Below are 25534 nucleotides of genomic sequence, written 5' to 3'. Positions count from 1 at the left end.
TATTTAAAGAAGAATTAATACCTATTCTTCTGAAATTGTTCCAAAAAATAGAAATGGAAGGAAAACTTCCAAACACGTTTTATGAGGCCACCATTATCTTGATCCCAAAACCAGACAAAGACCCCATCAAAAAGGAGAAGTATAGACCAATATCCCTGATGAACATGGATGCAAAAATTCTCACCAAAATACTAGCCCATAGGATCCAACAGTACATTAAAAGGATTATTCACCATAACCAAGTGGGATTTATTCCTTGGCTGCAAGGCTGATACAACATCCACAGAGCAGATCAATCAATGTGATACAATATATTAATAAAAGAAAGAACAAGAACCATATCATCCTCTCAATACATGCAGAAAAAGCATTTCACAAAGTACAGCATCCTTTCTTGATCAAAACAATTCAGAGTATAGGGATAGAAGATATATACCTCAATATCATAAAAGCCATCTATGAGAAACCCACAGCGAATATCATTGTCAATGAGGAAAAACTGAGAGCCTTCCGCCTAAGGTCAGGAACACGGCAGGGATGTCCACTATCACCACTGCTATTCAACAGTGTTAGAAGTCCTAGCCACAGCAATCAGACAATAAAAAGAAATTAAAGGCATTCAAATCGGCAAATAAGAAGTCAAACTCTCACTCTTTGCAGATGATATGATACTTTACGTGGAAAACCCAAAAGACTCCACCCTAAAACTGCTAGAACTCATACAGGAATTCAGCAAAGTGGCAGGGTATAAAATCACGGCACAGAAATCAATGGCATTTCTATACACCGACAACAAGACAGAAGAAAAAGAAATTAAGCAGTCGATCCCATTTACAGTTGCACTCAAACCCATAAGATACCTAGGAATAAATCTAACCAAAGAGGCAAAGAATCTGTGCTCAGAAAACTATAAAATACTCATGAAAGAAATTGAGGAAGACACAAAGAAATGGAAAAACGTTCCATGCTCAGGGATTGGAAGAACAAATATTGTGAAGATGTCAATGCTACCCAGAGCAATCTACACATTCAATGCAATTCCCATCAAAATACCATCCACTTTTTTTAAAAAATGGAACAAATAATCCTAAAATTTGTATGGAACCAGAAAAGACCCCGGATAGCCAGAGGAATGCTGAAGAAAAAAAGCAAAGCTGGTGACATCACAATTCCGCACTTCAAGCTCTATTACAAAGCTGTCATCATCAAGACAGTATGGTACTGGCACAAAAACAGACACATAGATCAATGGAACAGAATCGAGAGCCCAGAAATGGACCCTCATCTCTATGGTCAACTCATCTTCGACAAAGCAGGAAAGAATATCCAATGGAAAAAAGACAGTCTCTTCAACAAATGGTGTTGGGAACATTGGACAGCCACATGCAGAAGAATGAAACTGGACCATTTCCTTACACCACACACAAAAATAGACTCCAAATGGCTGAAAGACCTAAACGTGAGACAGGAGTCCATCAACATCCTAAAGGAGAACACAGGCAGCAACCTCTGCGACCTCAGCTGCAGCAACTTCTTCTTAGAAACATCGCCAAAGGCAAGGGAAGCAAGGGCAAAAATGAACTATTGGGACTTCATTAAGGTAAAAAGCGTTTGCACAGCAAAAGAAATAGTCAACAAAACCTAAAGACAACCAATAGAATGGGAGCAGATATTTGCAAATGACATCAGATAATGGGCTAGTATCCAAAGTCTGTAAAGAACTTATCAAACTCAACACCCAAAGAATAAATAATCCAATGAAGAAATGGGCAGAAGACACGAACAGACATTTTTCCAAAGAAGACAGCCAAATGGCCAACAGACACATGAAAAAGTGCTCAACATGGCTTGGCACCAGGAAAATACAAATCAAAACCTCAATGAGATACCACCTCACACCAGTCAGAATGGCTAAAATTAACAAGTCAGGAAACGACAGATGTTGGTGGGGATGTGGAGAAAGGAGAACCCTCCTAACTGTTGGTAGGAATGCAAGCTGGTGCAACCACTCTGGAAAACAGTAGGGAGGTTCCTCAGAAAGTTGAAAATAGAGCTATCATACGATCCAGCAATTGCACTACCGAGTATTTACCCCAAAGATACAAATGTAGGGATCCGAACGGGTACGTGCACCCTTATATTTATAGGAGCAATGTCCACAATAGCCAAACTATGGAAAGAGGCAAGATGTCCATCGAAAGATGAATGGATAAAGAAGTTTGGTATATAAATACAATGGAATATTATGCAGCCATCAAAAGGAATGAACTCTTGCCATTTGCAAGGACGTGGACAGAACTGGAGGGTATTATGCTGAGTGAAATAAGTCAATCAGAGAAAGACATGTATCATATGACCTCACTGATATGAGGAACTCTTAATCTCAGGAAACAAACTGAGGGTTGCTGGAGTGGTGGGGGGTGGGAGGGATGGGGTGGCTGGGTGACAGACATTGGGGACGGTATATGCTATGGTGAGTGCTGTGAATTGTGTAAGACTGTTGAATCACAGACCTGTACCTCTGAAACAAATAATACATTATATTTTAAAAACAAAAAAAAAGATAGTAGGAAGGGAAAAATGAAGGGGAGGAAATCAGAGGCAGAGATGAATCATGAGCGACTATGGACTTTGAGAAACAAACTGAGGGTTCTAGAGGGGAGGGGTGTGGGGGGATGGGTTAGCCTGGTGATGGGTATTAAGGACGGCACGTATTGAATGGAGCACTGGGTGTTATACACAAAAAATGAATCATGGATCACTACATCAAAAAAAAAAAAAATCAACGTTGTACATTAAGTATTCCTTAACAGAGAGACCCATAAGACAAAGTTATGTGTGTTCAAGAGTTAACGAAAATATTGAGACCGGAGGCTTTCGGGACTAATCCCTTACTTCCTCCCATGGAAACAACAGTTCAGTGTTCACTAACTCAGCCAGCACTCATTGTGGTCACACAACATAACAACGATGAATGAGGGTGCCTGGGTGGCTCAGATGGTTAAGCGTCTGCCTTTGGCTCAGGTCATGATCCCGGAGTCCTGGGATCAAGTCCCGCATCGGGCTCCCTGCTCCTTGGGAGCCTGCTTCTCCCTCTGCCTCTCTCTCTCTCCCTCTCTCTGTCTCTCATGAATAAATAAATAAAATCTTTAAAAAAAAAAAAACAACGATGAATGAAAATCAACTGCATGAGTGTGCTCGGCTTCACACTGAGTCTCCATTTCTATCAAAGGACTAGGGCACAGGAAAGACACAGTACTCATTTCTACTGATGGCTCCCAGATACTATTTGCAGTCATGGGATGTAAAGAAATGTAGAATAAAGAGAATCGATATTCTTTCAATACATCAACAAATAACATCTCTGGAGACAAGATCTTGGATACCATAGTCTTTGGAGCTTTTAGGAACAGCCATTTGCTCTCAGGTAGGAAACAAGCAGTTAAACCACTACTTAGCACTCTTTTGTTTGCTTATGAAAAGCCACCTTGGACATGCGCCTGTGAGGGGTTTGACATCAAGCTATCCTTCAGATGCCTGCCAAACAGGAGATGAAAGCAGTTTAACACTTCAGCATCCCTGATCCTCCCTGCTTCAGTGAAGAGCAAAATTAGATTTCCATGCTGCCACTTTTCCTTTCCAGGTATGAGCAAAGAAAAGGGGTTTGCTTACCAACACAAATACTCACCATGGAAAATGTGTTGGTGGAAGTCATGTGTCAATTCCCTACGACAAAAGGGATTAAATAGTATATTTCTGTCCTCCCACACAAAACCTGGGAGATCCCTTCCGGTTTTGATTAAAAAAAAAAAGAAAAAGAAAAACCAAAGGTGGATCATACTCATTCACAAAAACATATATAGTAAAAAAAAAACTTTCTCTAATACTAAAGAGCCAAAGGAAAACCACAACCTACATGACCTTAAAAAAATCAGCAAAGAAATATGGAAATATTTGTTTATATGGACGTATTAACTGACTCAAGTAAAACGCTATTTTCTCGAGGGGGGGAAAGATGGCAGAGGAGTAGGGGACCCAATTCCAACCAGAATTGAGCTGGATATCTACCGGACCACTCTGAGCACCCACAAAATCAGCCTGAGATGTAAGAAGATAGATGTGGATCTCTACAAACAGAATATCGCAGGCAGTTGGTTTTGAGGTACCACGTGGGGAGCCATGATTCCGTGGGCAGATATCGGAGGATAAACAGCAGCGGGAGGGAGGCTGGCCGTGGGGATTCTACACTGGTGAGCAACAGCCTCGCGCACTGGGGACGGGCAAAGACTCACAGACCAGACCGGTAGCAGCAGGTAAAGGACTTTAGGGCAGCCCCTGGATGGAAACCCGGAGCGGTGGGGCCACACGTCCGAACTGGGAGCAGCTGGCAGTTTTAGAAGAATAAAGGGCAGAGACAGGCTCCAACCTGGAGGTAAGGACTGGGAGTGCTGCTGAGGGGCACACAACCCAGGACACTGCACTTTACAGCAGCACAGACAGAAATGGAGAGTGTGGCCTGGAGAGCTCACAGAAAAACAGACAGTGATCTCTCCCCTCTGAGGCAGAAGGCTGCAAATGGTCTCTTCTGCTCTGACTCTCGGAAGAGATGCAGAAAGCCACCAGAGAACAAAAGACCCCAAAACCCGGTTTCCACTGAGCCCATCCCCCACGACAGGGGTCAGGGCAACTCCGCCCAAACAGGGTTGCCTGAGTAACAGTGCAGCAGGCCCCTCCTCCAGAAGACAGGCTGGGAAAACAAGAGGCCAGCAACCCTAAGGTCCCTAGAAAACAGGTGCATCTTGCTTGGGGTCTGGTCAATAATTTGGACTCTACACATTCTCTCAACCACCCATCAACAGAATGACTAGGAGGAGGAACCCACAAATAGGAAAGACTCAGAGATTATAATTTATGCCACAGATTTACAGATTCAGATATAACCAAGATGTCGGAGATGGAATTCAGGTTACCAATTGTGAAGACAATAGCTAGAATGGAGAAATCAATTAATGGCAACATAGAGACTCTAGGAACAGAAATGAAAGCTGAATTGGCAGAATTGAAAAATGCTATCAGTGAGATCCAATCTAATCTAGATAATCTAACAGCTAGGGTCAGCGGGGCAGAAGAATGAATCAGTGATCTAGAAGACCGATTAATAGATAAAAAGGGAAAAGAGGAGGCCAGGGAAAAACACCTCAGAATCCATGAAAATAGAATCAGAGAAATAAGTGACACTATGAAACATTCCAATGCCAGAATTATTGGAATCCCTGAGAGGATGAAGAGAGAGAGAGAGGACTAGAAGATATACTTGAGCAAATCATAGCTGAGAACTTCCCTAATCTGGGGAATGAAACAAACATTCACATCCTAGAGGCAGAAAGGACCCCTCCCAAGATCAGGAAAACAGGACAATGCCCCAGCATGTAATAATAAAACTCCCCAATCTTAGAACCAAGGAAACCATCTTAAGGGCACTTAGGGGGAAGAGACTCTTTACATATAGAGGAAGGAACATAAGAATAACGTCAGACCTATCCACAGAGACCTGGCAAGCCAGAAAGGCCTAGCAAGACATATTCAGGGTACTAAACGAGAAGAACATGCAGCCAAAAATACTTTATCGGGCAAGGCTGTCATTTAGAATGGATGGAGAGATGCAGAGCCTCCAAGACCGGCAGAAACTGAAAGAATATGTGACCACTAAGCTGGCCCTGCAAGAAATATTAAGGGGGGGTTCTATAAAAGCAGAGAGACCCCAAGAATGATAAACAAAATAAATTTACAGGGACAATCTATAAAAACAACATCTTCACAGGCAACATGATGACAATTAATTCTTATCTTTCAATAATCATTCTCAACATGAATGGCCTAAATGCTCCCATAAAATGGCACAGGTTTGCAGACTGGATAAAAAGAGGACCCATCCATATGCTGTCTACAAGAGACTGATTTTGAACCTAAAGATACATCCAGACTGAAAGTGAAGGGATGGAGATCTATCTTCCATGCCAACGGACCTCAAAAGAAAGCTGGGGTAGCAATTCTTAGATCACACAAATTAGATTTTAAACTAAAGCGTGTAGTTAGAGACACAGAAGGACACTATATCATTCTTAAAGAATCTATCCAAAAAGAAGATCTAACAATTGTATATATCTACGCCCCGAACATGGGAGCACCATCTATATAAGCCAACTGTTAACCAAAATAAAGAGTCATATTGGTAATAATACATTAATTGTAGACCTCAATACTCCACTCTCAGCAATGGACAGATCATCTAAGCAGAAAAATCAACAAAGAAACAAGAGCTTTGAATGACACACTGGACCAGATGGACCTCATAGACATATATAGAACATTCCACCCTAAAACAACAGAATACTCAATCTTTTTGAGCACACATGGAACTTTCTCCAGAATAGACCACGGACCGGGTCATAAATCAAGTCTCCAGATACCAAAAGATTGAGATTATTCCCTGCATATTCTCAGACTATAATGCTTTAAAACTGAAACTCAATCACAAGAAAAACTTTGGAAGAAATTCAAACAGTTGGATGCTAAAGACCACTCTGCTCAAGAATGTTTGGGTCAACCAGGAAATCAAAGAAGAACTTAAACAATTCATGGAAACCAATGAGAACGAAAACACATCGGTCCAAACCCTATGGGATACTGCAAAGACGGTCCTAAGGGGGAAATACATAGCCATCCAAGCCTCACTCAAAAAAATAGAAAAATCCCGAATTCACCAATTAACTCTATACCTTAAAGAACTAGAGAAAAAGCAATAAACGATGCCTAAGCCATGCATTAGAAGAGAAATAATTAAGATTAGAGCAGAGATCAATGAATTAGAAATCAGAAACAGTAGACCACATCAACGAAACTAGAAGCTGGTTCATTGAAAGAATCAATAAGATCAATAAACTACTGGCCAGACTTATCCAAAAGAAAAGAGAAAGGACCCAAATTAAAATTATGAATGAAAGGGGAGAGATCATGACTAACACCAAGGAAAAAGAAACAATTATTAGAAGTTATTATCAACAACTATATGCCAATAAGCTGAGCAATCTGAATGAAATGGAGGCCTTCCTGGAAACCTATAAACTGCCAAGACTGAAACAGGAAGAAATTGACAACCTGAACAGGCCAATAACCAGTAACGAGATGGAAGCAGGGATCAAAAACCTCCCAAAAACCAAGAGTCCAAGGCCTGATGGATTCCCTGGGGAATTCTACCAAAAATTCAAAGAAGAAATAATACCCTATTCTAACTGAAGCTGTTTCAAAAAATAGAAACAGAAGGAAAGCTTCCAGACTCATTCCATTAGGCCAGCATTACCTTAATCCTCAAACTAGGCAAAGACCCCCATCAAAAAGGAGAATTTCAGTCTGATATCCCTGATGAATATGGATTCCAAAATCCTCAACAAAATCCTAGCTAACAGGATCCAACAATACATTAAAAGGATCATCTACCACGACCAAGTGGGATTTATCCCCGGGATGCAAGGGTGGTTCAACACTCGCAAATCAATCAGTGTGACAGAACACATTAATAAGAGGAGAGAGAAGAACCATATGGTCCTCTCAATTGATGCAGAAAAAGCATTTGACAAAGTACAGCATCCTTTCCTGATTAAAACTCATCAGAGTATAGGGTTAAAGGGAACATTCCTCAAATTCATAAAATCCATCTATGAAAAACCCACAGCGAGTATCAACCTCAATGGGGAAAGGCTGAGAGCCTTTCCATTAAGATGAAGAACACGTCAAGGATGCCCACCCTCACCACTATTGTTCAACATAGTACTAGAAGTCCTAGCAACAGCAATTAGACAACAAAAAGAAATAAAATTATTCAAATTGGCAAAGAAGAAGTCAAACTCTATCTTTTCTCAGATGACATGATACTTTATGTGGAAAACCGAAAGACTCCAACCCCAAAGTATTAGAACTCATACAGCAATTCAGTAATGTGGCAGGATACAAAATCAATGCACAGAAATCAGTTGCTTTCTTATCGACTAACAATGCAACTGTAGAAAGAGAAATCAGAGAAATGATTCCATTTTCAATAGCACCAAAAACCATAAGATACTTCGGAATAAACCTAACCAAAGAGGTAAAGGATCTATACTCTAGGAACAACAGAACACTCATGAAAGAAATTGAAGAAGACACAAAAAGATGGAAAAACATTCCATGCTCATGGATCGGAAGAATAAACATTGTTAAGCTGTCTATGGTACCCAGAGCAATCTCTACCTTCAATGCCATCCCGATCAAAATTCCAATGACATTTTTCAAAGTGCTGGAACAAACAATCCTAAAATTTGTGTGGAATCAGAAAGGACCCTGAATCGCCAAGGAAATGTTGAAAAAGAAAAACAAAGCTGGGGGCATTACATTGCCTGTTTTCAAGCTATATTACAAAGCTGTGATCACCAAGACAGCATGGTACTGGCACAAAAACAGACATATAGACAATGGAACATAATCGAGAGCCCAGAGATGGACCCTCAACTCTATGGTCAAATAATCTTCAACAAAGCAGGAAAGAATATGCAATGGAAAAAACAGTCTCTTCAATAAATGGTGTTGGGAAAATTGGACAGCCACATGCAGAAGAATAAAACTGGACCATTCTCTAACACCATACACAAAGATAAACTGAAAATGGATGAAAGTCCTCAATGTGAGACAGGAATCCATCAAAATCCTCAGTAACCTCTTTGACATCGGCCACAGCAACTTCTTTCAAGATACATCTCCAAAGGCTAGTGAAGCAAAAGCGAAAATGAACTTTTGGGACTTCATCAAGATAAAAAGCTTCTGCACAGCAAAGGAAACAAGTCAACAAAACTAAGAGGCAACCCACAGAATGGGAGAAGGTATTTGCAAATGACACTACAGACAAAGCGCTGATTTCCAAGATCTATAAAGAACTTCTCAAACTCAACACCCAAAAAACAAATAATCAAGTCAAAAAATGGGCAGAAGACATGAACTGACACTTCTCCAAAGAAGACATACAAATAGCTAACAGACATGAAAAAATGTTCATCATCATTAGCTATCAGGGAAATTCAAATCAAAACCACATTGAGATACCACCTTACACCCGTTAGAATGGCAAAAATGGACAATGCAAAAAACAACAAATGTTGGAGAGGTTGTGGAGAAAGGGGAACCCTCTTACACTGTTGGTGGGAATGCAAGTTGGTACAGCCACTTTGGAAAACAGTGTGGAGATGCATCAGAAAACTAAAAATAGAGCTAGCCTATGACCCAGCAATTGCACTACTGGGTATTTACCCCAAAGACACAGATGTAGTGAAAAGAAGGGCCATATGCACCCCAATGTTCATAGCAGCAATGTCTGCAATAACCAAACTGTGGAAAGAGCCGAGATGCCCTTCAACAGATGAATGGATAAAGAAGATGTGGTCCATATATACAATGGACTATTACTCAGCCATCAGAAAGGATGAATACCCAACTTTAACATCCACATGGATGGGACTGGAGGAGATGATGCTAAGTGAAATAAGTCAAGCAGAGAAAGTCAATTATCACACGGTTTCACTTATTTGTGGAACATAAGGAAGAGCATGGAGGACATTAGGAGAAGGAAGGGAAAAATGAAGGGGGGGGAATCGGAGGGTGAGACGAAGGATGAGAGACTATGGACTCTGAGAAACAAACTGAGGGTTCTAGAGGGGAGGGGGTGGGAGGATGGGTTGGCCCGGTGATGGGTATTAAGGAGGGCACGTGCTGCATGGAGCACTGCATGCTATACGCAAACAATGAATCATGGACCACTACATCAAAAACTAATGATGTAATGTACGATGATTAACATAACATAATAAAATAAAAAAAACCCTATTCACCATGTAAAAAAACTAATGATGTATTGTATGGTGATTAACATAATAAAATAAAATTTCAAAAAATAAAATAAAATAAAAGGCTACTTTCCCAAAGTTAAAAGTACTCAAAGGATAGCAAGATTCTCCTTGGAGTGAATTATTGTTGCTTGGTCACGCCTATTCATTTTGCTCATTCTTATGACTTCATCTACTTTTCAACCAAAAAACACGACTTTCCTCACTTTTCTGTTGTTTTTTCCTTTCATGTTTAAAAAGAACTAGTATTCTTTTCAAATCTTTACTAACAGTAGCTCAAATATACATTCTACAAAACGGGCTATGGAAGAAAATTAAGGTTGAGAAAAAAAATATGAAAGTTATAGAGAAAAGTGTGGATAAGCAAGCATCCACAGGCCACAGAGAAGTATGAGATGTTAACCCGGAATAAGTACCTGCCCTTGACCATCAAATACTTAATACAAGCTGAGAATGAAACTTAGAGTTGTGGTAAGATTTTAACAATAAATAAATAAAAGTAGTATCTTGAAGGTGAAAAACCATCACGTGAATCGATCCAGTTCCCAAATGTAGCTTTAGGTCCATACTAAGTGACAGCCAAGTGTATCCCCACTTATTTCTTAAAACATACTGTTCCCCTTCTTTAAGCAAAGAATGCAGAGGACAGGGACTTCCCCTAAAGGCAGCAGAGTAGGAGGACCCTAAGCTCACCTTGTCCCATGGATAGAACTAGGTAACACCCAATCAGTGGAAATAACCCAGAAAACAACAGAAGACTGGCAGAACAGACTCTCCACAGCTAATTATGGAGAAGATGCCACACCCAAGAGGTAGGAAGGGTAGGTGGTGGCTAAACACACCATTATTACACTCTCTATGTGCAAGGTACAATGTATCCACCCCTGTATATTCGACATGTCAATCTTGCCGGGGAGAGGTGAGCATGCCACCACCCCCAGCTGCCTGCACCCAGGGGTTTTCCAAACTCTTTTCTCCTGAGTTATCTGCTCCTCTTGCGGCTAGTTTATCCGAGTTTGGTCAGGACCAGTATGGGCAGACCCAGCTAGGAGCTGTGCTTCCCATCTGTCCAGCTTCCTGGGCATTCCCCAAGTGGGGTGGGAGCAGTTGGCCAAGACAGCCCCTAAGACTCACTCATTCTTTCCTGAGTTAGTGGCTATGACAGGTGGATGGATGGATAAGAGTTTCTGGCGAGCCATCCAGGAAGGGCATGCTGCTTTGGTGGGTGATCATCCATCTCACAGACTCCTGACCAGGTAGGTGCCTCAGCCCCTCCCTGCGGGTGAACTGCCTCTGAGGGGTGGGCGGCCAAGGGCAAGTCCCAGTGGTTGCCCCGAGACCACCTGTGAGGGCAGGTCCCTATCTTGCCCTTGCTGACCCAGCTTCCACTTCATGCGTGATTTGAAAAGAGAGATAGATTTGGGAAGCACTGAGCTTTGGGTTTCTGGAGAAGTTATACCAGTGCTGACGGGAACCCTCTGATTTCTACATTAGGGCTAAACTGTCCAACACTTGGTACCCAGCGGTGTGAAATCATGGTTGTACGACTAATCATCCCCAACTTCGTCTCACCGAGGAATTCAGCTTCCCTTTGCAGGAATCTGGAAGAGGACTCTGTCTGGTTTGGTTTCTTTCATTTCCTACTCATTCCTTTCTTCCCTTTCTGGGGTGGGAAACATTACTTCTGTCCCGTCTGACAGTCCCTTGGGGTGCACTGTGGCAGCACCATCCACATATAGGTATAAGCTGATGACTAGGAAGATGATTTCTTACTGCAACATGGCATGGCCCATGTACGGACTAGAATAAGAGGAAAAATATGGGTCTCGAAATTACCATCCTATCCTCCAATTAGAATTATTTTGTCAAAGATCTGGCAAATGAAATGAAATTCCATATGTTCAGGCTTTTAAGCTGTTAAGTAATAGACATTCAGCACATAAAAGCTCTAAGCTCATGATGCAAAGACAGACAGAGGTTAAAGCGTGTGAGGATAGTGGGCCTACTGAGAGAAAGCCAGGGGTGAATGTGTGTGAGGACAGCAGGTCAAATGCGGAAAAAAAGAGAAACTCGGGTTGCTACAATCTTCGAACCCCTTGCCCTGGGACTTCTACTGGTGCCAAATGTGGATAATCACAGAGCTCCATCTACCCCAGTTTCTCCTCCTCCTAGCTATGCCCCTGGAGGCAGGAATGTTCTCCCATTTCAAGACCTTCCAGGACACCAAATGTGGTCAGGAGGCACCCTGATTTGGAACAGGACATTTCCTTGGTAGCATTATCCTGTAGGGATGAATCCCCAGAGACAGCCTGCCAGATATTATTGGACATACAATCCTTTCTCTATCTCAGACCTTTTAAATTGGAAAAATTCAAACCATACTTTGTAGAGAGGATCCTCAGAAAATGTCTGAATTGTTCACTACTATCCTTGCTCCCGATAAGCCTCCTTAGGCAGAGATGCAGACTCTGTGAAGTATGCTCCTTACAGCCGATTAGCAACTCCTAGTGAGTACTGGCATGTGTATGATAAAAATACAGGTAATACCCCCTTACCGGCAGGTGCAGTCCTGGTGGCCAAAACTGGCTGGGACCCAACTGTTGCTGAAGGAATGGTTCATCTGAACCACTGCTGAAGGTATAAGTTAATGGGACTAAAGTGAAGGGTGCCAAAGCAAAAAAGGCTTACTAAAGTCAAGGCAATTCAACAAAAATTAAATGATGATCCCTGCAAGTTTCTCGAGTGGATTTATCAAGCCTATCTAAAATATACCAATGAGGTTCCCGAGGCTCTTGAAAATCTGAGAATGGTTAATGTGACCTTTATTGGACAAAGTGCCCCTGATATATGAAAGAAGCTGCAGAAGGTCAAGAGAGCAGCGGCTATGAACTCCTCTCAGTTGGTGGACATTGCTTCTGAGGTATTTGGTATTGGGGGAAAGTGTATGAAACAAGCTGCTCTGTTTCTCACAGCCCATACTCGATGAGAAACATGGAAAAAATGAACCATACTTTGAAAAAGACCATCACAAAGCTGTGTCAAGAAACTCATTTAACATGAGACAGGGAACTGCTGCTCGCCCTTCTCCACATAAGGGTGACACCTCAGAATGGGTTCAGATGGAGCCCCTATGGAACTATGGAGGATCATTCCTGGCCCCCACCCACATGGGGGGAGAAACAAAAATTATACAATATGTACAACACTTGAATCAAAATATTAACCATCATTCACCAGTTTGCTTCCTCTAGGATGGCCTCCTTGTTGGAAGAACCATTGCACTGATTTCAATCTGGGGACAAGCTCTTATTAAAAACTTGGAAAGAACACAGACCTGACCAAAATTAACTGAAAAATGGATTGGACCTTTTGATATCCTACGAACCACCCATTCCTCCTTGAAACTGGACAAAGTGAAGCTGTGGATACATCACACAAGAGTAAAACGAGGAGAGAGAAGAGACACCAAACCCTCCTACTGGGAAAGTCACTCTAACCAGAACTTAAAATACCTCTTTAGAAAAAAGAACACATAACCATTATGTTTATTCTGTGCTTTGTATTAATCATGGTTTCTTTTTCCCTAGGTCGGAAAGATAACACACTAGTTCGGGTAACTCAGGCTTTGGTCTCAACTACGTGCGTTGTCAAGTGTTGGAAATGTCATCCAAAAACCCAGCTGGTGTTGGACCACGGAGACCCTTTGGTATATCCAGTTTACGATACCTCAGGAGTTCCCAAGGGCAACTGATTTCCAATCATTAAGGCTCAGACAATAATGTACAGGGTTAGAATAGCTAGATTTTCCCAAGATGATCAGAAGGCACCCCCATGTCTTACAGTCCCTCTCATTACTAAAGGAAGTAATTTTCAGAACATAAACAACAGGCACATATTCCCCAATTAGATACCACATGAAGCAAAAAAGAACAAACTCCTATGTGTAAACAACAGTCTCTTTCTTTTCCAGCTAAGGATAATATTCCCAGCCAGGCTCAGCTGGGCAGACACTGGACGGAGTGGCTGCCCACTTGGTGGGCCAGTCCTCCCACCTTTTGTCTTCGTGCTGTGGCTGGGTTTGTCTTTATTTTAAAATTAGACAGAGTCCCCTGGGCCATGGACTGTGTTACAAATTCTATCCCAAAACAGTATCTCTGGTCACCTGGGTGACTGCCTTCTCCCTTCACCCTGCTCAAAAATCTAAGCACTAGGCCAGCTCCCTGTAGGTAGTCACCATACTCGATCAGGACCTCCCAGGCAACATCCCTGATGGGGGTGTGTATTCCTGTAGTTCCATGTTGTTGCCGTGGCAGGGGTGGGGAGAGGGGGGTGGTTGCCTCACATCAACATGTGCTTCACAACTTGCCCTGAATTCCAACCAGCGTGGCTAATAATCACAAATCATTAGATTCCCCTGCTAAAGTCATCCTGGATAACTGTATGGCTCTAGAGTATATCCTAGCTGAGCAACAGGGAATTTGTGTCATTGTTAATTCAACTTGCTGGGTCCATATTAATGCTTCATCAGAGGTAGAAACAAGCATCAAGAAAATTAGATGGCAAAGTACATGGTTACAATAACCATGGGCCACCACACCACTTTCTTGGACAGAATAGGGGAAGGAATCAGATATTGGTTTTCACAATTATTTTCATGGATACCAACAGATATAAAGTCTGTCCTCAAAGAAATAATCAAAATGGGCTTGGCTATTCTACTCTCAGTAGCATGGTTCTATCTGGGATTCAGGCTTACCTTGTGGTGTGTACCTGAGCTATATTCTTTCAGTTCACATGCTTTAATGAGTCAGAAATAATTAACACAGCAACAGGTACATCCCTTCTACTTTGAAAAACCCCTCCATCTCCCCTGTCCAGCAGGAAGTAGCCAAATTGAGAATGGCAGCCACCCTCCCATAAAAATGGAAGGGAATATTGACAGTGGAGCATGGTCAGCAAGCCCTCTTGCTCAACTATAGCTCCAACAGTCAAACCCAGAAATAGACCTCTTAACTCATGCTCTAACTGAAACCCATTGTTTTTATTTTTTTAAATTTATATTATTTTTTGATTCCAGTATAATTAACACACATTGTTACATTCGTTTCAGGTGCACAACAGAGTGATTCAAAAATTCCATATATTACTCATGTTAAGTGTGTCTCTTAATCCCCTTTACCTATTTTACCCACCCCCCACCCACCTCTCCTTTGGCAACCACCAGTTTGTTCTCTATAGTTAAGAGTCTGTTTTTTGCTTTGCCTCTTGTTTTCCTTTCTTCATTTGAATTAAATGAATTCAAATTCCACATACGAGTGAGATCATATGGTATTTGTTTTTCTCTGACTGGTTTATTTCACTTAGCGATATATCCTCTTGATTCATCCATGTTGTTGCAAACGGCAAGATTTCATTCTTTTTTAAGGCTGAGTAATATTCCATAGTGTATATATACATCTTTATCTATTCATCAATCGATGGACACTTGGGTTGATTCCATATCTTGGCTATTGTAAGTAATGCTGCAAAAAACATAGGGATACATATTTTTATGAATTAGTTTCTTTGTTTTCTTTGGGTGAATACCTGGTAGTGGAATTACTGGATCATATGGTAGCTCTATTTTTAATCTTTTGAGGAGCCTCCATACTGTTTTTCACGGTCGCTGCACCAGTTTGCAATTCCACCAACAGCGCATGAAGTTTCCTTTTCTCCACATTCTCACCAACACTTGCTGTTTCTTGTGTTTTTGATTTTAGCCATTCTGACAGGTGTAAGGTGGTATCTCATTGCGAGTTTGATTTTCATTTCCCTGATGACTCGTGATGTTGAGCATCTTTTCATGTGTCTGTTGGCCATCTGGATGTCTTCTTTGGAGAAATGTCTGTTAATGTCTTCTACTCATTTTTTAATTGGATTATTTGGTTTTCTGGTGTTGAGCTGTATAAGTTCTTTATATATTTTGGATATTAACCTCTTACTGGATATATCCTTTGCAAATACCTTCTCCCATTCAGTAGGGTTTTTTGGGGTTTTGTTTTTGTTTTTTTTTTTATTGTTTTGGGTTTTTTTTTTTTATTGTTTCCTTTGCTGTACAAAAGCTTTTTATTTTGATGTAGTCCCAATCATTTATTTTTGCTTTTGTTTCCCTTGCCTCAGGAGACATATCTACAAAAAAATTGTTAAGGCCAATGTCAGAAAAATTATTGCCTCTGCTCTCTTCTAGGATTTTTATGGTTTCAGCTCTCACATTCAGGTCCTTAATCCATTCTGAGTTTATTTTTGTGTATGGTCTAAGAAAGTGGTCCAGCTTCATTCTTTTGCATGTAGCTGTCCAGTTTTCCAACACTATTTGTTGAAGAGACTGCTTTTTTCCCATTGCATATTCTTCTTTTCAAAGATTAATTGACCATATAATCATGGGTTTATTTCTGGGCTTTCTATTCATTTCCATTGATCTATATGTCTATTTTTGTGCCAGTACCATATTGTTTTGATTACAACTTTGTAGCATAACTTAAAATCTGGAATTGTGATGCTTCCAGCTTTGTCTTCTTTTTCGATTGCTTTGGCTGTCTGGGGTCTTTTGTGGTTCCATACAAATTTTAGGACTGTTCTAGCTCTGTGAAAAATGCTGTTGGTATTTTGATAGGGACTGCATTAAATCTGTAGATTTCTTTGGGTAATATCAACATTTTAACAATATTAATTCTTCCAGTCCATGATCATGGAATCCTATTCTCATTTTTTATTCTTTTTTCTTTATCCTATTCAGCTTGATTGCTTTCCATTCCTCTTGTATTCTGGCTCACTGATGTGTTCTTCTGTTTCCTCAAATCTGCTATTTATTTCTTCTAGTGTATTTTTAATTTCAGTTATTGAGTTCTTCATCTCTGATTGGCTCTTTTTTTATATTTTCTATCTCCTTGTTGAGAGTTTCACTGAGGTCCTCCACTCTTTTCTCAAGTCCAGTGAGTTTCTTTAAGACCATTACTTTAAATTCTCTATCAGGCATACTGCTTATCTCTATTTCATTTAGCTGTCTCGCTGTGATTTTGTTCTGTTCTTTCATCTGGGAGATGGTCCTCTGACTCTTCATTTTGTCTAACTCTGTGTCTATTTCTATGTTTTAAGAAAGTCAGCTATGTCTCGTGCTCTTAAAAATACTGGCCTTATGAACAAGAGGTCCTATACTGCACTGCGGTGCAATGTCCCCTGTTCACTAGAACTTGGCACTTCAGAGGTGTCTCCTGCTTGTGCTGCATGGGCCATACTGTTGTGGCTGAGCTGCATTTGCCGTCAGGCCAGTCGTCCGCAATAGCTCTCTCTGCCTGTGGTAGGCAGGGCTTGGTCCCTAGGGTGCTGTTAGGGGCCAGTCTGGAGCTGCCCTGGGCTTGAGATGGGTCAGACCAGATGTTTGCCAGAGCTACAGTTACACCAAATGGCAGGGTGCTCTCCCTGCCCTATCCCCTGAAAGACTTTCATTGGTGGGTAGGACCTGCAGGCAAACCACATGTCTGCCCTCAGCCTACTGCTGGGGCTGGTGTGTGTCGTTATCTTCCCCTCTCCCCAGGTCAGGAATCACCCTGGAGTGGTGTTGGCCCCTGCCAGTGCTGCCTGCACACTGTCATGCCTCTGGCACTGCTTAGGATGGTCTCCTGCTGAGGGCGGGTTAGAAGAGATGGGTCCACAGGAAAAGGCAAGGCTGAGGCACGTGGTGTTAGCAAGGTCTGCATGGGTGTACTTGTGGGAGACCTGGAGCCAGTTTGGAGAACTGTTTTTGAAGTGGCGTCTTCTCCACAATTAGCTATGGAGAGCCCGTTATGCCAGTCTTCGAGTAATTTTCTGGGTTATTTACACTAATTTAGGTTTTATCTAGGTGTATCCATGGGACGAGGTGAGCTTAGGGTTCCCCTACTCCACTGTCTTCCCCAGAATCCACTTCTTTTGGTCTACCTTACTGTTCTAATTTCTTATCAAACATTCTTGAGGCATTGATGAAAACATTTTGCAGTAACTGGAACATTCCAACCACCAGACTAAAAAAGCCTTGATAGCAGCAAAATGCCTAGAAGACCGCACCCCACATGCCCCCTTCCCTGACCATGATCACCCACTGAACACATACCGACCCCATCCATGATCATGTGCTCTCTGCCTGCTCTCTTGCACGTACCCCGGATTCTCTTCTGGTAAAACTCTAGGTGTCCATCTTATGGGCAGACAGACCAGGTGTTAAGGCTTGAGCTTACCACCTACCCAGGCTGCTGGCACCCAACATAAATTTCTCCCTTTCTCTTTTCCAAACCATCTTCTCTGGAGTTACTGGCTTCTCTTGTGAGGAGTTAATCCAAGTTTGTTGGGCAACAGTGTTGGCAAAGCCAGTCAGGGACTATGCTCCGGATTTGTCCAGCCCCTTCAGGATTTCCTGGGATAGGGCAGCTGGCCAGAGCAGTGCTCAGGGCTAACCCATTTGTTTCCTGAGTTAGTGGCTGTGAGAGATCGATCAGTGATATGTGCAGCAAATGCAAACAGAGCTGATGCCACTTACAGTAGCTTTCCCTGACTTTCTAGCAAAGTAAGTGGGCTGAAGGCAAACACAGCAAAGAATCCAAGGTGGCTGGATAGGGACTAACGGTTGGAGTTTAATGTGAAAAGATGGAATGATCCAGTCATTCCTGCTCTCTCAGCTCCTCATCTACCAGGCAAGATGTCAGACTGGAAAAGGGCGGATCTTGGTTTAGCCTCTCCCAAAGTTCAAGATCCTTTGTGTCCTCACTGCACAGAGAATTTAGAACAGGTCTTGGCTGGAATCCATGCCTCTTCTTCTCCCAGGACCCTCTCATACAGCTAAGAATTTGTTTTAGCTGGGAGACTCTAAAGAAACAGTAAGACTCATCATTCTGACTCGGTCCTCACATTCCCTCTTATCACCAGCCACCCGTCCCAGCCCAACGCCTTTCTTGAGATGCACGGGGAGGGGACTTCAAAGCCATCTATGCATTTTTTTCTTTTCAAAGCAACCATTTATCTTAAAGATCACTGCTTCCTTTGCCTCTGACTGGATTCATGATCACTATATTCCAAAAGCAGGGAGAAGGCATGAGTCGGTCATTCCCCAGGCATCTCTGGGTACAGGCGGGGTTAGGAACCCTGAGAAATTGATAGATCGCCTCCAGAAATGCGAGGGGTGGGAAAGAAAAAAGGAAGATACAGAATCAAAATGGAATCTTTCTCTCTCTCTCTCTCTCTCTTTTTTCATTAGCACAATAAAGCAAGAAGGTGCTTGTGAGAGGAAAATAATATTGTTAACATGGCAGGAAGTCAAGGTCTAAATCAAAGGAAGTGGTCTCCCAGCCCAGGTGCCCTTATGAAAGCAAGCAGCTGGCAATGCTCACTGCTGCCACCCAACAGAGGAGCAGGTTCTAAGTAGCAGCAATTAGGACAAACAGTAATTAAGAAATTAAATATGTGTTAATCGCCAAATACTTGACAATTTATGTTTTAATGAACAGCAATTAACCTACAATTAGGTGCATTCCATGCAGGTTACCATTGTGATTTGTACTTGCAGAATACTATTCTCCTAAAAATAGGACAAGCTCCACAGAATGACTGCTATGGTGAGAACACTTTGCCAAGAAACATTTTGAAACTCTATAAATGCCAAGTTAAGATAATGTTAGGGGAAAGACTAGGAAAACAAGAGATGCCCAAGGAAACTTACTATTTAGCAAAAGTACATGGGAAAGTGGTGTCTACTTCTGGCGAAAACCTCTCCAAATCCAAGAGCTGCAAAACTCAGATTCTGACCAAGTTGAGAAAAAACTAGCGGGTAGTAGCCAAAACCCAGCGGGCAATCCTGACCAAAAAGAGAGTGAAGGACAGAACAGAGGGAAGGAGCCCAGTGCATCAGGCCCCCAGATGGAGTTATCTGGAGCACCTGCTTCCCATGGCAGAAAGTCCAGGGCAGGCTGATACCAGAAGCACTCAGGAAAACCTCACCTTGCATTTTTGTATGACCATAAGTTCTGGAATGTTCTGGTGGAAAGAAACCCAGTTCACTTTATTTCACCTCTTTTCATGGAAGGATTCATTCCTGTAACCCTTTTTCATTGAGCACCTTCTGCCTTCCACCAAACACATTTAAGGAGTGACTTAGGGAGAAAGCACTCAGATACTAGCTATTCCCCTTGTTCTGTCTACCATAATCTTAATCTCAATAAACTACCACTATTTATGGAAAGGCTAGAACAGCCTAATTGTGCTTTGCCATTCCTCTTTACACACTGCACTGCCTTTATATTTAGTTCCATAATTAGTGAGGTTCCATAAGTTTAAGTCAGTTGCCCAAACTTGTAAGTAAACAGGGCTGATATTTAAATCAGTTCTGTTTAACCCAAATCACATGTTCTACTATACTACGATGCTACCCATTTCCAAATAATACTATAATATGAAATTCCTTTAAAACAGTTAACTCATTGATCTTATTATATCAAAGCTACTTAATAAAATGTGAAAAGCATCTTTTAGAAATAAAGTGCTATATGAATATAAAATATTTTAACATAGTAATATTTCAAGTATATGTTCACTCTGTATTAATGTTTTAGATCTCTCTATTGTATCTTGCAGCCTAAATTCTCTAATGTAGAGGTGATGTCTGGGGGGAAGCAGATTCCCTGTGCACTGAGAGAAGGTCTCTCAAGGGTCCCACTTCCTTCAGATGTTCATATCCTACTATCTTGTCCTCAGCTTTCTAGCCCAGAAACGGCCTGTTTCCTAAAAATGCCATCATTTATATGTTGACTATTATTAACCATGTTCATGTGACACCAGAATATTATTTTTTATATTTTGTGATCCAAAATGTAATACTGTTGACCCCTGAACAACACAGGCATGAACTGTGTGAGTTTGCTTATACCTGGATTTTTTTCAGTAATGACAGAACAGCACTATAAACGTATTTCCTTTTGAAGTGAAAGACCTATACTCTGAAAACTATAAAACACTGATGAAAGAAATTAAAGATCACACAAACAAATGGAAAGATATCCCATGCTCATGGACTGGAAGAATTAATATTGCTAAATGTCCATATTACCCAACGCAATCTACGGATTGAATGCAGTTCCTACCAAAATACCAACAGCATTTTCATAAAACTAAAACAAATAATACTAAAATTTTCATAAAGCTAAAATAAATAATACTAAAATTTGTATGGAACCACAAAAAAACCCAAAGCAATCTTGAGAATGAAGAACAAAGCTGGAGGTATCACAATACCAGATTTCAAGCGATACTACAAAGCTGTAGTAATCAAAACAGTATGGTACTGGCACAAAAACAGACACATAGATCAATGGAATGGGATAGAGCCCAGAAATAAACCACACCTTCATGGTCAATTAATCTATAACAAAGGAGGCAAGAATATATAATAGGGAAAGTCTTTTCAAAAAATGGTGCTGGGAAAGCTGGACAGCTACATGCAAAAAAAACAAACAAACAAACAAAAAAAACGAGACTGGCCCACTTTCTAACACCATACACATGAAAAGAAATTCAAAATGGATTAAAGACCTAAATGTGAAACCTGAAATCCTTACGATTTTCTTAATAACATTTTTTCTAGCTTATTTAATTATAAGAATAGAGTATTAAGACATATAGCATACAAATGTGTGTTAATCAACTGTTTATGTTATTGGTAAGGCTTCTGATCAACAGTAGGTTATTAGTAAAGTTTTGGGGGAGTCAAAAGTTATACATGGATTTTTCCAGTGCATGGGGGGTTGGCACTCCTAACGTCTATGTTGTTCAAGGGTTAACTACAGTCACATAGAGCAGACTCACATCCTTAGACTAGCACAGAACTTCTTACAGATAAATCTATTTGGGAAATTAGTGCTCATGCTCAGGCATGATTCACATTTTTAAGAGCATCAGGATTATGACAACCCTCTTCTCAGGAAAGGCACAATGCACTGAGGACCACAATATGCAAGGAAGCTCCTTCCTCAGGCAGTGCTGCCCATGCAGAGCCACCTGGTTTTTCTAGCTTTTTTTCTGGTCATCTCCAGTTAGGCTGACACCTTGGGCCAAGGGCGGAAACAGGATTTGGTAGGTGTTTTCCTTCTTATTCACCTTTGGTAATACGGTTTGCCTTTCTCATCCCAAATGGGAAACTTCATTCAGGTCTTACATGGTGATTTTAAGGCCTATTGCTTAGTGTCTGGGAGGTTTCCTGCTGGCAACCCTCTTGTAGCATCTACAGAGTGCCATTTACCTGATAGCTTGTGTTACTATCCGGGTAATGATTTCAATATGTTTACTGCCCAGTAGATAAAGGAGAAATATGCCTTTCACTATGCCTTTACAACTTTAAAAACTAATGTTTGGTTGGAGAGCTCAGAAATTAAACTAACAAGGGCACTTTCAGTGGATCTGAACCCTTTACAGATGTTGATCACCAGATTCTTAAAAACTTAGCAGTGCTGTATTAAAGAATCTCTACAAATCCACTTTTTTAAAAAAAGATTTTATTTATTTAAGAGAGAGAGAATGAGAGATAGAGAGCACGAGAGGGAAGAGGGTCAGATCCACTTTTAAATCCAAAGTAGAAAGCTATTCCTAATGAATCAATCAATGAACCAAAAAGAGATAGTGAGACTTAGGTTCTGATTCGATGTGGTAACTCATGCACTGCTCATTATGTAAGATATGTAACAGTGGGAAGCAGGTGGGCCTGGGGGATGGGGTCAGAAGTTCACAATGGGGGTGGCAAAATATTTTATTCAAAAGAGCCCAAGAAAGGAAGAATTCATTGGAAATCACAATGGCCTAATATATAGGACCACCTCACTTTCAATATAGTTCCAGAATTCCTTTTTAAAGGGGGATCTCCTAAGACCATTAAACTAACTCCTTCCTTTAATTTCAACTGTCTGAGCTAGGTGTGCCAAGGCTGCTATGGACAAATGATGTGTCCCTCCCCATTTTCATATGCTAAGGCCCTGACCACAGTGTGATAATATTTGGAGATGGAGCTTTAGGGAGGTAATTCGGTTTAGATGAGGTCATGAAGGTGGAGCCCCCATAGTTATCATCCTAATAAGAAGCAGAGGAGAAACAATAGCTCTTTCTCTCCAGATACACACTCAGAGGAAAGGCTGCTGAGCACCCTCTGAGAAGAGAAGAAGCCAGCCATCTACAAGGCAGGAAGAGGGTCCTCACTAAGAACTGACTCTATGAGAATCCTGCAGGATTTCCAGGCTCTGCAACCATGAACAAAGAATGTCTATCATTTGAGGCACCCAGTCTTTGGTATCTTGTCATAGCCTGAGTTTACACAAAGGCAAAATACAACTTTAAGATCTGGATTGCGGTCAAGGTCAAAACTAAACCAATGCATTGGACTCTGGAGGCTCTGAGGGGCCCAAGAGAGTTCACTCCTAGAGATGCTGGGGAGGCAGTGCTAAGGTGAAAGACAGGAAAATCAGAGCACAGATGAACAGACCTACCTTCTGATCTTGCCTAGAAGTTTGTCACACTGCCTCCATCCAGCAGATGCCTGGGGGCGAAGGCAGAACCTAATGCAGGTGCTAGGGGGGCAGTGGGAACATCACACACCTACGCCTTCTCTACTTTGGGAAGGTCTCCTCCAAAAGAAGTTTCTAAAAACACTCAGCCTCTTAGCTTAGTCCAGCATATGAAGCTGGAAGCTTTGGAAGCCTAGCTTAACCAAACCCACTTCCCCTGCTCCCATTTTAGTACTATGGATGGAGAAATTTTGTCCCAGAGCCCTATTTTTTTAAATTATACCACTGATTGCTAATATAGTTATAAAAAAGGTTATTTGTTAAATAGGAGATTTTCCCTGTAGAAGAAAAACTTTTTCTTTTTTTACTTTACTCTTTGGGGTTTTATACATAAAAACAGTACATATATATGGGAGAAAATTTAGAATATGACTGATGGTATAAATAAAAAAAGTTCAAATCACCTGTTACCCTATTAGCTAGGGAGATACCACTTTTTAATATGTTTATTTCAGCATAGTCTTCATTTTATAATATATATATATACACATTATTGTATATATATTTGATCATATAAATATACTTTTAAAATTAAAAAATATAATATGTAAAATTTAAATTGTGGAATTTATTGTTTTATACCAGTTTTTCCACTTAACAACATAACCTTAAGTAGATCATTAAATGGTCTTCCATGACATTATTCTTAATTGTTGCAAAATGCATTTTTGTACTGAGGTAACATAAATTAACTAAACCTCTAATGATGGAAATAATACTGTTTCTGATTTTTCATTATTATAAATAAACTGCCATGAAAATCCTTGTAGTTAATTATTTGCAACCATTCTTCCTTATTTCCTTGGGATGAATTCCTAACAGTAGATTGCTAAATTTAGACCTAACTAAATTTTTAACACTTTTAAAAGAAGTGTACCTTTAAAAGATTTTAACAATTTATGTGTGTACTATTTAACAATTTACATGTGTACTCTTCAAGACACATGAATTTCTCAATCATTAAATTCTAGAAATTGTTGCAGGTAAAAGGGTACACAGACAAATCAGGCACAACAGTGACAGCCCATTTATTCCCATTATCAAATCCAGGGGTAGAGGAACTGGGATTGATGCATCTTCCCTAATAAACACCAAACCTGCAGAATGGATTCCTGGGTGTTGTTCCTGCCATTAGGAAGACAAGCAGCCCTTGAGGAGACTCAGTTTTCCCTTCCCTGAGTCTAGCCAAGCACCTCAATTAAATTGAGAGATGATCTTGGATCCATGTTCCAGCTGGCTCCTGAGCAAGCCAAAGGAATTAAGAAAGAGAAAAGCAAAATATCTCAATCCTCCTAATGAATCCTTTTAGCTTGAAATTAATTGAGTACTCTCAAAATCAAGTTATTTTTTAAAGGTGCTGTGGACAAAAGGAAAAAAAGCACCAAATGCCATTGTCATGATTTTTCCACCTTTGATCCTGAGTCCGAATGCCTTTGGGATACAAGTCACTCTCTGCCAGAAGGCACATGACGTCTGGGTTGCTTTGGTACCACTTTTGAACTGTTCCTGGCCTCCACCCTTTAGTTACTTTCAATGAGAGCTCCAAGTGGGTGACGTGGGTCTTAACAGAACATTGCGAATAACAGGACAGCAGCCCCACCATGACAAGGGCTTATCCTACATATGTTCTTTTCTTCCCATTGCTTACAGGGATGGGAACAGGACCCTGCACCTTGCTACCTGGTCCATGAGGCTCACTTCTTAATGATTCACTTACTCCTGAGAGCAACTCATGAACAAAGGAGTCTCCTCTTTTAGAATCAAGTGCTATGTCTCTGTGGGTCAGATATGGCCCACTTAATATAGCACTTGCAGACAGCGCTTCCTGCCCTGCTTCAGGTTACTTAAAAGAGCATTTTTGTTTTTATTTTTCTTTTATTTTCTTAAAACAATATATGCATAAACAAGTGTGAAAGGTGTTCTTTACTCATTTCCCAAGGTAACATACAAAGACTTAATATACTCCCTATCAAATAGCACAAGCTTCCCTAACAT

At 41.0% G+C, this 25534-nt stretch overlaps 1 protein-coding gene across 1 annotated transcript in view; it reads right to left on the bottom strand.

Annotated features, from left to right (window-relative positions):
- Positions 1-25534, bottom strand: part of PTPRM (protein tyrosine phosphatase receptor type M) — an 824025-nt gene that overhangs the window by 483343 nt on the left and 315148 nt on the right. The gene's annotated exons all lie outside the window — the stretch shown is intronic.

Source organism: Eumetopias jubatus, unplaced genomic scaffold (assembly GCF_037043125.1).
Source record: "Eumetopias jubatus isolate StellerSeaLion01/CBP00866 unplaced genomic scaffold, mEumJub1_p1.0 scaffold_16, whole genome shotgun sequence".
Taxonomy (NCBI): Eukaryota; Metazoa; Chordata; class Mammalia; order Carnivora; family Otariidae; genus Eumetopias; species Eumetopias jubatus.
This window is presented reverse-complemented; position numbering and strand designations above follow the sequence as displayed.